General features: G+C 35.7%; 1 pseudogene; it reads left to right on the top strand.

Moving 5' to 3' along the window:
- Positions 1 to 11,548: 11,548 nt before the first annotated feature.
- On the top strand, positions 11,549 to 11,648 carry LOC122127626 (annotated as a pseudogene).
- Positions 11,649 to 12,751: the final 1,103 nt, after the last annotated feature.

Consider the following 12,751-nt stretch of genomic DNA (forward strand, 5'->3'; position numbering starts at 1 on the left):
GAGGAGGCCCCAGACAAACAGGCAAGGAATGAGTATCGTAAGTAAAATTTAAAAAGCTACATCATCCTTATTGCAAAATGTCAAATTATTCCAAGGAGGAGATAAAACAACAGGAACATGATAGATGGTTATATCCATGTCTCCCCAAACAACAGGTTCAATAAAGGAGGATTAGGAACAAAGGCCCAATAAATTAGCATTAGCATGGACAGAGTTTATAGTAAGCAGGGCACACATGGCCAAGAATAAGTTCTCAGCCATGACAGGTTTACCATTGCATTGTAACATCTTTTGTCCTTCTGCAGTCAACTTTTTAACCTGCCCCCAGGTGGGCAGTGGGGATTTCTTTTTCCTCAACTGGTGGCCTATTCCTTGCAGGATATGGGGCTGTCCTCAATGGGCTGCGTCTGTATGCATCAGGCAGGAAGCTAGTATTGTTTGCCATCCTGTGTAGACACAAAACCCTATCCTCGCCCCTTATGTAATAACGTTCCTAGTTGCTATTCTGCATCCAATGCAATCTTAATCCATACGGGAGCATTTAAATAAGGTTTTTCTGATATTTGTTCAAAATGGCACTCAGCTCTAGTTAAAGTATCTACTTGTGGTAAGTTTAAAATATTAAGAACAAAAAGAACTTGATGTAAAATTATTTTAGGATTTTGCATGGAAAACCACAAAATAGCCATACTTTCATCCAACCTTTTCCTCTTTTTAAATTTTTTGATTTGTTGTTTTAGTGTGCAATGAACTCGTTCAATAATGGATTGTCCTTGGGGGTTATATTCTATTCCTGTAATATGTACCACATCATAAAGTTCACAAAATCTTTTAAATTTGATACTTTTTAGGCTGGTCCATTATCAGTCTTTATTTGGCAGGCATTCCCATAATGGCAAAAACTTCCAAAAAGTGTTCTATTACATTGTTAACAGTTTCTCCCGTAAGGGCAAAAGCCCAAATTTGGAATAAGTATCTATTGTAACATGTACAAAGGAAAAATGGGCAAAGGCTTGTACATGGATTATATCCATTTGCCATTGCTCATTAGGTTGTAATCCTCGAGGATTTACTCCAGCAGGTACAACTGTCAAATGCATTGGTCTGCAGATAGGAGACGTTTTTATAATTTGTTTACCTTGAGAATAAGGTATTTTATAATGCATATGTAAATGGCCAGCATTTGTATGTAAATGAGCATGATCCTGTTTAGCAGAAGCAAAACTAACTATCAACATGATTATTGCCATATACAAGGTACCCAGGTAACGAAGAGTGAGCCCTAATGTGAGTTACAAACACTTTGGCATTACATTGTTGCAGTAATGCTTGTAATTGTTTAAATACTTGGTTTAGCTGGAGTTTAGATGAATATGTAACAGCAGTGACTATATTAGTCACAACCCCTACAGCATAGGCAGAATCAGTAACAATATTAATATCTCCCACAAAATCTTGTAACACCTTAATAATAGCAAAAAGTTCATTTTGTTGAACTGATGCTAAAGTAGTTGTTTGTACCCAATATTTATTTGTTGTCCAACAAGCACTTTTTGTTTTGGAGCCATGTATAAAAACAGTAAGAGCAGTGGAAATAGGGGCCGTGGTAATTATATTATTAATTACAAATTGTTGTGTATGTAAGCAATCCCACAATCTACATTTGGGGAAATGATAGGAAAATTGCCCAGTAAAATTTACTAATGCTATTTGTAACATTTCAGACATGTTTAAAAAATATTTTACTTAGTCTTTTGGCAAAGGAAAGATAATTTCAAATAAATCATACCCTGATAGGGTAAATACCCATTGCCTGGCCTGTTGAATAATAATTGCCAACTACTGTTCATATGGCATATTTTTTGTAAATCTATGCCGTGTATAAATCCATTCTAATGGTATCTCATTTTCTCCTATAATTCCTGTTGGTTATTTCCATCTATCTAAAATATATAAATTTATGAGTTGATTTAGCATTACTCGATGTAAAACAATTTTTTATTCTCTATTGTACAAATTGTACTTCTCTTTCAGCTTCCTTAGTTAAAGTTCTTTTGCTATGTAAATCAGATTCCCCTTGTAACAATGAAAACAAATTATGTAACTGATAAGTAGGAATTCCTAAGGCCGGTTGCATCCAATTAATATCTCCTAGTAACTTTTGATAATCATTTAATGTATGTAATTGATCACGTCATAAAGATATTTTTTGAGGTGCGACTGTTTGTCTAAAAACAACGTATCCTAAATATTTTACCACTGTATTTTTTTGTATTTTTTCAGGTGCTATTATTAATCCAAAATCTTTATAGAGGGTAAGCACTATAACACCTTTTCTAATTCTGTCATATTTGGTCCTGCAAATAAAATATCATCCATATAATGAAAAATATAAATGTGAGGCCATTTTGTCTAACAGGTTTTAAGGCCTTATCAACATATATCTGACACATAGTTGGAGAATTCATCATTCCTTGGGGCAACACCTTCCATTGGAAGCACTGATGAGGGGCTTAATGATTTATTTGTGGTAAAGAAAAGGCAAGTCTTTTACAATCTTTTACATGTACAGGAATGGTAAAAAAGCAATCTTGTAAATCTATTACTATTATTGGCCAATTTTTAGGAAACATTGCAGGCGACTGTATAACAGGTTGTAAAACCCCCATAGGGTACATGGATGCCTTAACTCCTCGTAAATCAGTCTGCAATCTCCATTTCCCTGACTTCTTTTTAATAACAAATATTGGAGAATTCCATGGTGACATAGACGGCCCAATATGTCCTTTGGTTAACTGTTCTTCAACTAACTGATGAGCTGCTTATAATTTTTCTTTAGATAAAGGTCATTACTCAATCCAAAGAGGTTCCTCAGATTTCCATAATATCATGATGGGCTCCATATAAAAATGTTAAAATTGAATATGAGCTCCCCATTGTTCCAGTACATCTCTACCAATTATGTTAACTGGAACCTCCATAATATAAGGTTTAAGGACAGCTGTCTGTCCATCTTCTGACGTTAAAGTAACATACAACACTGCTTGTCATATAAAATTTACAGGAGTTTTGTTAACTCCTTTAATATTACATGGGATTATTTTATATAATAAATGATTAGGCTATTCATGAGTTTTAATAAATGTAATATCTGAGCCAGTATCTATTGGTCCTGTCAATATCTTTTCCTGAATATTAATTTTAATCTTAGGCTGTATTTTAGTACTATGAGTAGTCCAAAACACATTTTTGTTGGTTAGTATTTCCAAATCCCCCAAATGACTTTGCAATAGATATATATATGGTAATAACAAAATTTGAGCAATTCGTTCTCCCTTTTTAAAGGAAATATCTGCAGAAGCTGACATTAAAATTTTTATTTCCCCAATATAGACAGCATCAATAATTCCTAAATGTACTAAAACTCCTTTTGTATTAAGACTGTATCTACCGGTCAATAGGTCAAATGTTCCTTCAGGTAAAGGCCCATAAATTCCGGTAAGAATTTTTTGTGTCTTATCACCACCTTTCAAAATAAAATCTTTTAAGGCTTGTATGTCCACTGCGGCTCTGTGGGCTGTGGCAGGGACGAGGGAAAAGATGGTTGGCTGCCCTCGGTTATTAATCCTGGTCCCTGGGGCTAGCCCGATGGAGAGTTTCCCTACATAAGTTAAGCATATTTTATAGGAATTCCTTTATTGTCTATTTTTGCTCTACACTCCCTTGTCCAGTGCTTCCCTTTTTCACGTTTAGGGCAAATTCCTGGTCCTCTCTTGTTAACATCAGTAGCATTTTTAAAATTTTTCTTTATATGTCCCATTTGACCACATCCAAAACACTTTAGATTAGAGGGTTTTGTTTGCAAAGCATGCCAGGTAGTGGTCATAGTTTCACCAAACACCTGAATATTCCTGGATTCAGATATAAAGTCTTTGCAGGCCCTTAAATATGTATTCACATCCCCAGATTCTTTAATAGGCAATAGAGCTCGTCTACAGTCCTCATTAGCATTCTCATAAGCCAACATGCTCAGCAGTTGTTGCCATGCAGCCTCTCCCACAACAGTACGTTCCACGATCAATTTCAATCGTGATAAAAATTCAATACAGGGTTTATTAGGTTTTTGAATTACTTTAGTCCAAGAGCCATAATGCTCTCCTACCGGTGGAATCCTTTTCTCATGCCTCAATACCTATGTCTCTTAACTGCTCATGGATCTCTTCAGGAGAGTTTACATTTATATGAGCATCCGCATATTGTTCTGCAGATGTGGATTACTGCTCTGTGCATTTTGTCTAGCCCTTTTTGTACATAACTCAGTAAACCACATTTTCCATTGTAGGTATTTAGGTTTCTTAAGCAAGGCTCTACAAAGCATCTTCCAATCCACTGGAGCAAAATTATTGTAATGTCGGGCAAGCCCATTAAGCAATTCCTTAACACAATGAGACTGAGGACCATACAACTGCCTTCTTAAGTTTACCAATATCATCAACAGCAACACCTTCATATCTGGCTGGTTGAGCTATACTATTCATAGGGGGTGGTCGAATTACAGGATAAGAAAAAATAGGCATTTCATCATCAAACTCACTGTCTGAGCCCTCTGTTTGTGAGGGAGTGATGCTGTAAAAATTGCTTCAGCCAGTCGAGGAGCCAAAGGCTGCTTTACTTTCACTTTCTCAGGTTCTCCTTTCACTCTGCTAATTTCCAACTCCATATGTTGTAATTTTGAGAAAATCAATTGCATTTGCTCAGACATTTTATTTACACTTTATTCCTTTTGAGCCTTTTTTACCTCTTGTTTTTTCTCTAATTGCAATGCATCCTTATCTATTGTGTCCTTAACCTCAGAGTCCAACTGTAAATCTACAATAGAAGGGGTGACCTCTTTCTTTAAGTCTGCTATTAATCTTTCCTCATTCGAAGCTTTAAAAAGGGTATGTAAAATAGCCCAAATGGACCAAAATCTAATAGGAATCTTTTCCCTTTCTTGAACAGCTTTTTCTACAATATTCTTTACTCATTTCCAATTATCAACATCGAATTTTCCTTCATCAGGGAACCAAGGATACCATTTCCTAACTACATTAATACACATTTCTATGTCAGAAGAAGAAATATTTACATCATAAGCAGCAAGTAAATGTTTAAGCATAAGTAAGTACGGAGTAGATTTAACTTGTCCTATCACCCTGTAATTAAAATTACTTACCTGAATATCCCTTCCTGAATTCAACAATGCATGGTCCCTGTTTGGGCGCCAATTGTAACATCTAGTGCATTTGGGTCCCTGGGTAAGGGTAACAAAATCACCAGGACACAGGGGATGCAGAGTGCAAACAGCAATTGCCACTGCATGCTGTGCTTTATTGTTAGTGGTATTTAAAGACAAGCAAGCATGATCTTTGCCAAGATTTGGTCAGAAGACATTCACACAAAAATTTCAACAGATACATTTTTACTTGACCTATGAGATATTGTCTTGGTATATTATTTTTTTGGGGGGTCCGGTCGTGGGGCCTTAACTCTGGGCGCTGTCCCTCAGCTCTTGGGCTCAAGGCTAGCACTCTATCACTTGAGCCACAGCACCACTTCCGGCTTTTTTCTTTTTTCTTATGTGGTGCTGAGGAATCGAACTTAGGGCCTCATACATGCAAGGCAATCGTCTACCACTGAGCCACCTTCCCAGCCCTGTCTTGGTATATTAGTATCTAAACTATTTTAGAGCAAGCTCAAACCACTTCTCCAATCTCAGGGAAATGCTTGACCAGCTGTTTAACTATGCTTAAGCAAGCAGAAGAGCTACTTACTCAGCTCTCAGGAGTCTGTGACATGTGTTTTGAGATAGGGAGAGAGAACATTTTCCCTCTCTAGCCTGGCATGCCAAGAGCTTTTCTAATACTCAAACACAGTCCACAGATAATCCTGAGGCCAGAGCCTCCATCATTCTTCCCCTTCAACATAGACCCTGAGTCTTCACAGTCTTTGAACTGTAATCTTCCAAACTTCGCATCATGATTATCTATGGTAGTTAAGAATGTATAAATATAAATAATATTTGCAAGAATACCAGTAGAGGAAAAATGATACAACTCTGTATATAGTGGTGTTCTTTCCAGAATATGGAGGGCATCACATTAGCAGAAGTGCAGTGTATTTTCACAATGGACATAAGCTATTCTTGATGTGAATTAAGGGAATTTTGAGGTGCACCCTACCAGTTGGAAACTGGTGGGCTAGGATGACTTTATGGCATAAATCTTGTGATTGATGGTCATAGAAATAATAGCTTAATCTGATAAACAACTGCTTACTCTTGAAGAATTAATTATCACATGCTTCATATCCCATATCAGAATGTGGCTCTTTTTCTGTTCACTTCTCAGTCTGTAACACTCCATTGGAAAATGCATCTACTGCAGAATTACATAACATGCAAACAGGTATATTTTGAATCTCTCAGGTATGGAATATTCAGAATTTGAAAATGAGTAGTTATTAGTCATAGGAATTTTGAAGAACACATGCATTCTGTCCTCTTAACAACTTATTTACTTTTAAAAGTTATGGGTTTCCATAGAATTAAACTGTTTTCTGTTTTAGTATAACAAAGTACTAAATTTATTCTATTTTCAAAATATTGGCAAGTATATTGTGAAAAAATTGTGTAGTTGGATATCATTACAGTTGATGACCCTCTGATAAAGAAGAGATAATTAATTCAAATTAGATGCCAAATAATACTGATATTTTAAAAGTTACTACATAAAGAACAATATTTACTATACCAAAACAGTGAAATTTTATTTCATCAGCTTATTTTTTTAATTTAATTTTAATGTGAAAGTGATGTGCACTGTGGTTACAGCCATTGTAAGTTAGTGAATACATAAGTTTTCAAACTTGTTATCCCCTCTCTCATTTTTCTCAGTTTTTCCTTCACCCTATTACCCCTCCCAAGTTGTAATGTACATTTCCAACTTATTGTCTTGTGAGAATTGCTATTGCATTGGTTTGCTGTTCGTCTTTTGTCTCGCCATTTTTTTGTTCCTGTTCCCTTCCCTAATTAAGGTAAATGTATACACAATACACAGAGTACCAAAATCAAACAGAGGAGGGGATAAAACATAGGGGAAAATCTCAAAGAAAATAGAAATCACATAGTACATCAAAAAAAAAAAAAAACAACTACAAATAAATATGTTTCCATATGGTCAAATATATGCATAACAAAGCCACTGGAAAATAGTATTTTCATGGACACTATATAATGAAAGCAACATGTTAACTGTTTTTGATGGTGAAGGTGGGATTAAGATTGGTGAATTCACGATTCTGATAAAAGAATTTCAAAAGTGTTAAAAATTTATGACAGGTAAATTTTAATTGTTCAAAATTATAACAACTTAGCCAATTAAGAAAATTTAAAATTGTCTGGGAAAATAGGCTTTCATGCAAAGAAATCCATGGAGACTTAGCTGAGAGGGAGCAATGTGGGTGAATATGGCTCATTTTCACACTAAACAAACAAACCTCACAAACCTTGCTGTAAATCCTGTAGGTTCCCTTGAGAATTGTCCTTACCCAAGAAATAAACTCTGACTGTGTGAAACAATGTTGTAGTGGAATTTAAATTCAAAATTCTTTAAAAAAAAAAAAGAAATCAAAATTTGCGAATTGACATTTAATTACCAAACAGTAATTCTCTGAAAAAGAAGGAAATACAATTCAAAATCACTTGACTTTATTAAAAATATGAGAAAAGAGTAGTGAAGAGAGATGAGAGAAACCATAGAGGACTGTTTTCTCTCCAGTGGTGTAATGGGTTCTTGATCTTGATTCTTCCATTCGATCTTCATAAGCTATAAAGCCACAACTCAGGACTGGAGTAACCAGTTCAGACAAAGAATACTCACAGAATGGGGGCTGGGAAAGTGGCTCAGTGGTAGAGCGCTTGCCTTGCATGCCTGAGACCCTGGGTTTGATTCCACCACATAAGAAAAAAAGAAAAAAGCCAGAAGTGGAGCTATGGCTCAAGTGGTAGAGCACTAGCCTTAACCTCAAGAGCTAAGGGACAATGCCCAGGCCCAAAGTTCAGGCCCCACGACCAGACCAAAAAAAAAAAAAAAAAACGGAATAAAATGTTTGCAGTAGATGTAGGTGATTTATAACCTTAGACAATCTATTTAAATCTGTTCAAAATTCTCCCCTACCCAAACCTGCCCTCTTTGAACAGCTTTGTTTGCTTTTCCCAAGACTGCCCTTCATTAACTGCTTAAAATTTTGTGAGGTCATATACATACTTTCTAGAGATTGCTGTTTGGTTGTGATTTTTGTGTGTTTTTGTTTGTAGTTGTGTTCTTAACTGAATTTCAAAAGGTTGTGCAAGTGTGTTGCAATTAAATATGTCCATCTAATTGTCCAATGCTCCTGAATCAGAGTCACTCATTCTATCATTCTCAACCAACCTTTTTTCCAAGATTTATTTCAGATTTACCACTTACTTATTACATGTGTACATTGAGTATTCTAGCTGTACTTGCCCCTTGTTCCATTTTTCATTCATTCTATGTCTTTACTATTATTCATTTCTGGTTTCAACTTCGTGATAGTCATTCTGTTAAACTGTCTGTTAATACTTTGAAAGGTTTATATATATTCCATAGAGTTTCAATCCTGAATATACTTGAACTGATGTCAGCATATACTTCCATAATTCATGCATCTGTAATAACAATTTGCAAGACTGGGGACGTGAAGCACCTAAACATCATTTTATTCTCATCTTTTTGGAAGATTAATCTTTAGTCAACAAGAAAGTTTAAAAATCGCTTAGAATTTATAGCTAACTACCAGTTTTTATAAATGGCTTTGTGCAATGGTGTGTGATTATTTTATTTTACATGGGATGATATTTTCTACTACCTATAAGTTTTGGAAAAAGAAGAAAACTAAAATTTACTACTTAGAGGAATATGATAGAAATAGAAGATAGATTTTATGTTTGTCACATCTCTGATCAGTACCCATATTCATGATTTAAAGTCATATTTCTTACTATGTTAGACATATAGGGAAAATATATGATAAGGCAACACATGGTAAGGCAACTATTAGTGACTTTTTAAAATGTACCTTCTTATGTGATGAAATTTACTTTATTAGCTAATATTTGGGTTAGAATTATGGGAGGTTGATATATTTAACACATTTCTGGAAGGCACCTACTGAACAAGGCAAATGGTAGGAGATACTATTTCTACACTTTATTGAATGGTTGAACTTATTTGGCATTAGTGTTGGGTAAATAAATCAACTCTATTGTAGCTTGATTCCTGCACTTGAGAAACTTTTAATGTCACTATCATCTACTTGTCAAGTGTTATTTTGTTGAATATGATTCTAAAAAGTATATTTGAAAAGGAATATACTTTCAGGAGATTAAATGTAGGTTATCATTGGTTTGAAAATGACATTTTTATTCTACAGAACCAAGTTTTACTGAAGTACTAGTGTTTTGAAGCACTAAGGGTCTTCTCAATTAATGTTTTTCTAAATTATATTTCACCTCTAAATCAAGTTTTCCTAGTCTTGGTAGACCAATTATGGATCTATGATTCCAGAAATTATTTTTTTGGCTGCACTGAAATCTTTCATTAATCATTAGGAGAGGGGTATTAAAATTAATCTTTTGACATTTGTGATTTTGTTTACTCATATGGGCTTGTCATCTGTAAATTGAAAGTTTGAACTACAGTACATTCTCTCATATATTGTGGTTTCCTCTTTCATTTTAAGTTGCCTTACATTTCACAATTGCTTACTGCTAATTAGTAAAGGAATTGGGACCCTGAAATACTATAGGAAATAAGAAATTGAGATGGGTCTTCAATTACTTTCTGTTAGCATGTTGCATGGACCAAGGTGAGAAGACTTGCCATTGTTATCTGATGATGCAGATAACTGGGACCTGGTATCCTCTGACCCGTGGGTACTGCAGAAGAATTATAGCTTTTAGGCATCATATGAAGAAAATCACTTTGGGACCAGCGAGTTAGTACAATAAACACAGCAGCAGTGTAAAATCTCTTCTAGATTAGAAGAAAACAATACTTTTTTTTTTTTTTTTTTACTATGTGAATTCAGAAGACCAAGAACACTTAGATGGTATCACAAGTTTATAGCAAAGACATTGCATTGATACTTTTTATATTCAAATATATATTCTAAACCTAATTATTTATGTTCCAATCTATTTATGGGAATAAATTTCAATTTATTTGTCAAATTATGAATTAATTCTAGTAAGAGTCACTGTGTGAAATTTAAGATCAGCACATATAAATATAAAATATATAAGTACATATAATATAAGAAATTGTTATTCATTGTTCTGTTTTGGTTAGGGTATCAAAGGCAACTCTGTTTTAAAGTATTATTCCATTATCTCTACCTCAGTTTTTGGTAGAGTTAGACCTAAAGCTTTATCATTTGTAAATTTAAAGCCTGGAGGCAAGAGGAAACACTTTGATTAAAACATTACCAATTTAAGGCCTAATATCAATGAAAAATATATAGACTTCTTCAGGAGCTATGGACATATTTGGTGATAGAAAGTCAGTAGTGTAAGTTCCTGCCTGGTTGTATGGTAGACAGGCCAAGATATTAAGTAAACATGCATATAAACAACTTTTTCACCTTTTTGGCTTTAGCTACTTTTGAAATAATAGGTATAATAAACAATTATATATATATATTTGTTGTTGTTGTTTTTGGGTCCAGTCGTGGGGTCTGAACTCTGGGCCTGGGCCCTGTCCCTCAGCTCTTCAGCTCAAGGCTAGAGCTCTACCACTTGAGTCACAGCAACACTTCCGGCTTTTTTCTTTTTGCTTATGTGGTGGTGAGGAATCAAACCCAGGGCTTCAGTCATGCAAGGCATGCGCTCTACCACTGAGCCAACGTCCCAGCCCAAACAATTACATTTTGATAAAATACCTTCTATTCTGAACAATTCGGTCTGAAGTGTTCATCTCTCTATGAACCCTTGTAACTAAGATTAGTTTTGTTCCAGTAAGAATCTATGCTGTCAGTGTAAGATATTCTGGTTGGTCTGTTCCTACATGGAAGAAGGGTAAAGGGTCAGGAAGACATTTGTGCCACTGAGACCTCATTTAGGAGATTTTAAGCTGCAGAAGTTTAGAAATAGCTCTTAAGAAAGGCTTACTTTGAATCCATTAGCTCCACAAAGCTAACTCAGTTGATAAATAAGTACTTGAAAAGCCATCACCTTTGGACTTAGCTGTAAAGGTTTCAAAGTATGATCAAATCTAAAATGAAAACGACAAAATAGTTATTGACAAAAAATTGCAAATGTGAACAATCGACCATACAATATAAGTTTTTTCCACTATGCACAGAATTTTAGAGAAATAAGATCAATAGCATTTTTAGGAAAAATAAGGGTTCCTTGTTACAAATAGGCAACCATGGATATATGCCTGTATAAATATTGTATCATTACGTACTTAAATTTAGAGGATACTACATGCTTCAGCAGCAGGTCTACCCAAATTACAACAATACAGAGATTAAAATGGTACTTGCACAAGGATGGTATGAAAATTTGTGAAGTATTCCATATTTTTCATTCTTCAAATGCAAGAAATGAAAAACAGTTATTAAAAAGTTGATTACAAAAATACAAGTGTAATTTTTAAAGTTGATTACAAAAATACAAGTGTAACAATACATGTAATTCATAGACTTAAAGGTTAGTTTGACATCAGTATGTTAAATCTTCACCTTAGAAAGGCCCTTACATAGCATAAACTTTATAAAACTTGAAATTAGATAACATTGTCATTTTATCCCAAAGAAATAAAATTTAAACCATGGTCATAGGGGGTTCCCGGAAGATGGTGGAGGAGAAGCTGTAGGCTAAACAAGCTCTCGCATAGAAAGCAGTTTTAGAGTTCCAGTGAACAGTCCTAAGCCAGAGAATCACACCAAGTGTGCCATCACTATACACAGAGTTAGGACAGAGAGGGAAAATCCAGGCAAGGAGACAGATCTGAGCACTTGCCAGCAGCCTCGGTAGCAGCGTTGTCCATAGCCGCCATCCTGTAACACAGAGAATGCAGGACAAAGGAGCCAGACACGGTGGACAAGCAGATTCTACTCAACACCAGCAAGAACTGACAAGGAGCAGACATCTTCATCTTGCAGTTCGCAGACCAGAGACCACCCAGGAACCAAGACTCGGCGGGAGTAGAAGCCAAATGTCTTCACTCCTTCTCAGAGAGCAGAGGAGAGAAGGCCACCCCTCCCCCCAACTACCAGACATCTCCATCTTGGGTACTGACAAAGCTCGGTGGAGCTGCTAGCTCCAACTAAGGCCTTGGAAGAAAACTAGAGTCATTTAGCAGGTCACAAGAACCTAAAGAGTCCTACCAGAGAGCTCCACCCAGGGAAAAATCACCCAGCTCAGGTGCAAGCCCCAAGAGTGGCTTTCTTCACTGGGTAATCAGAGCCAGAGTCTGCCCCTCCCTTTAGCAGCCTTGACAATCAATTGAAATTCAGTAAACATAAACCTGGAGAGTGGCTCCAGGCTGGGCTCTCTGAGTTTCTCACAAGCTACCTCCTGGGAAAAGCTACTGTTTGCTGAAAGGCCTCAACTCTACCCAGAACCTAGCCTCATCACAGCATCTCCAAACTTGAGGAAAAAGCCATGTCCCTCTTTTGTGTTAAT

The sequence above is a fragment of the Dipodomys spectabilis genome, unplaced genomic scaffold (genome assembly GCF_019054845.1).
Source record: "Dipodomys spectabilis isolate Male_0828 unplaced genomic scaffold, ASM1905484v1 ptg000305l, whole genome shotgun sequence".
In the NCBI taxonomy this organism is placed as follows: Eukaryota; Metazoa; Chordata; class Mammalia; order Rodentia; family Heteromyidae; genus Dipodomys; species Dipodomys spectabilis.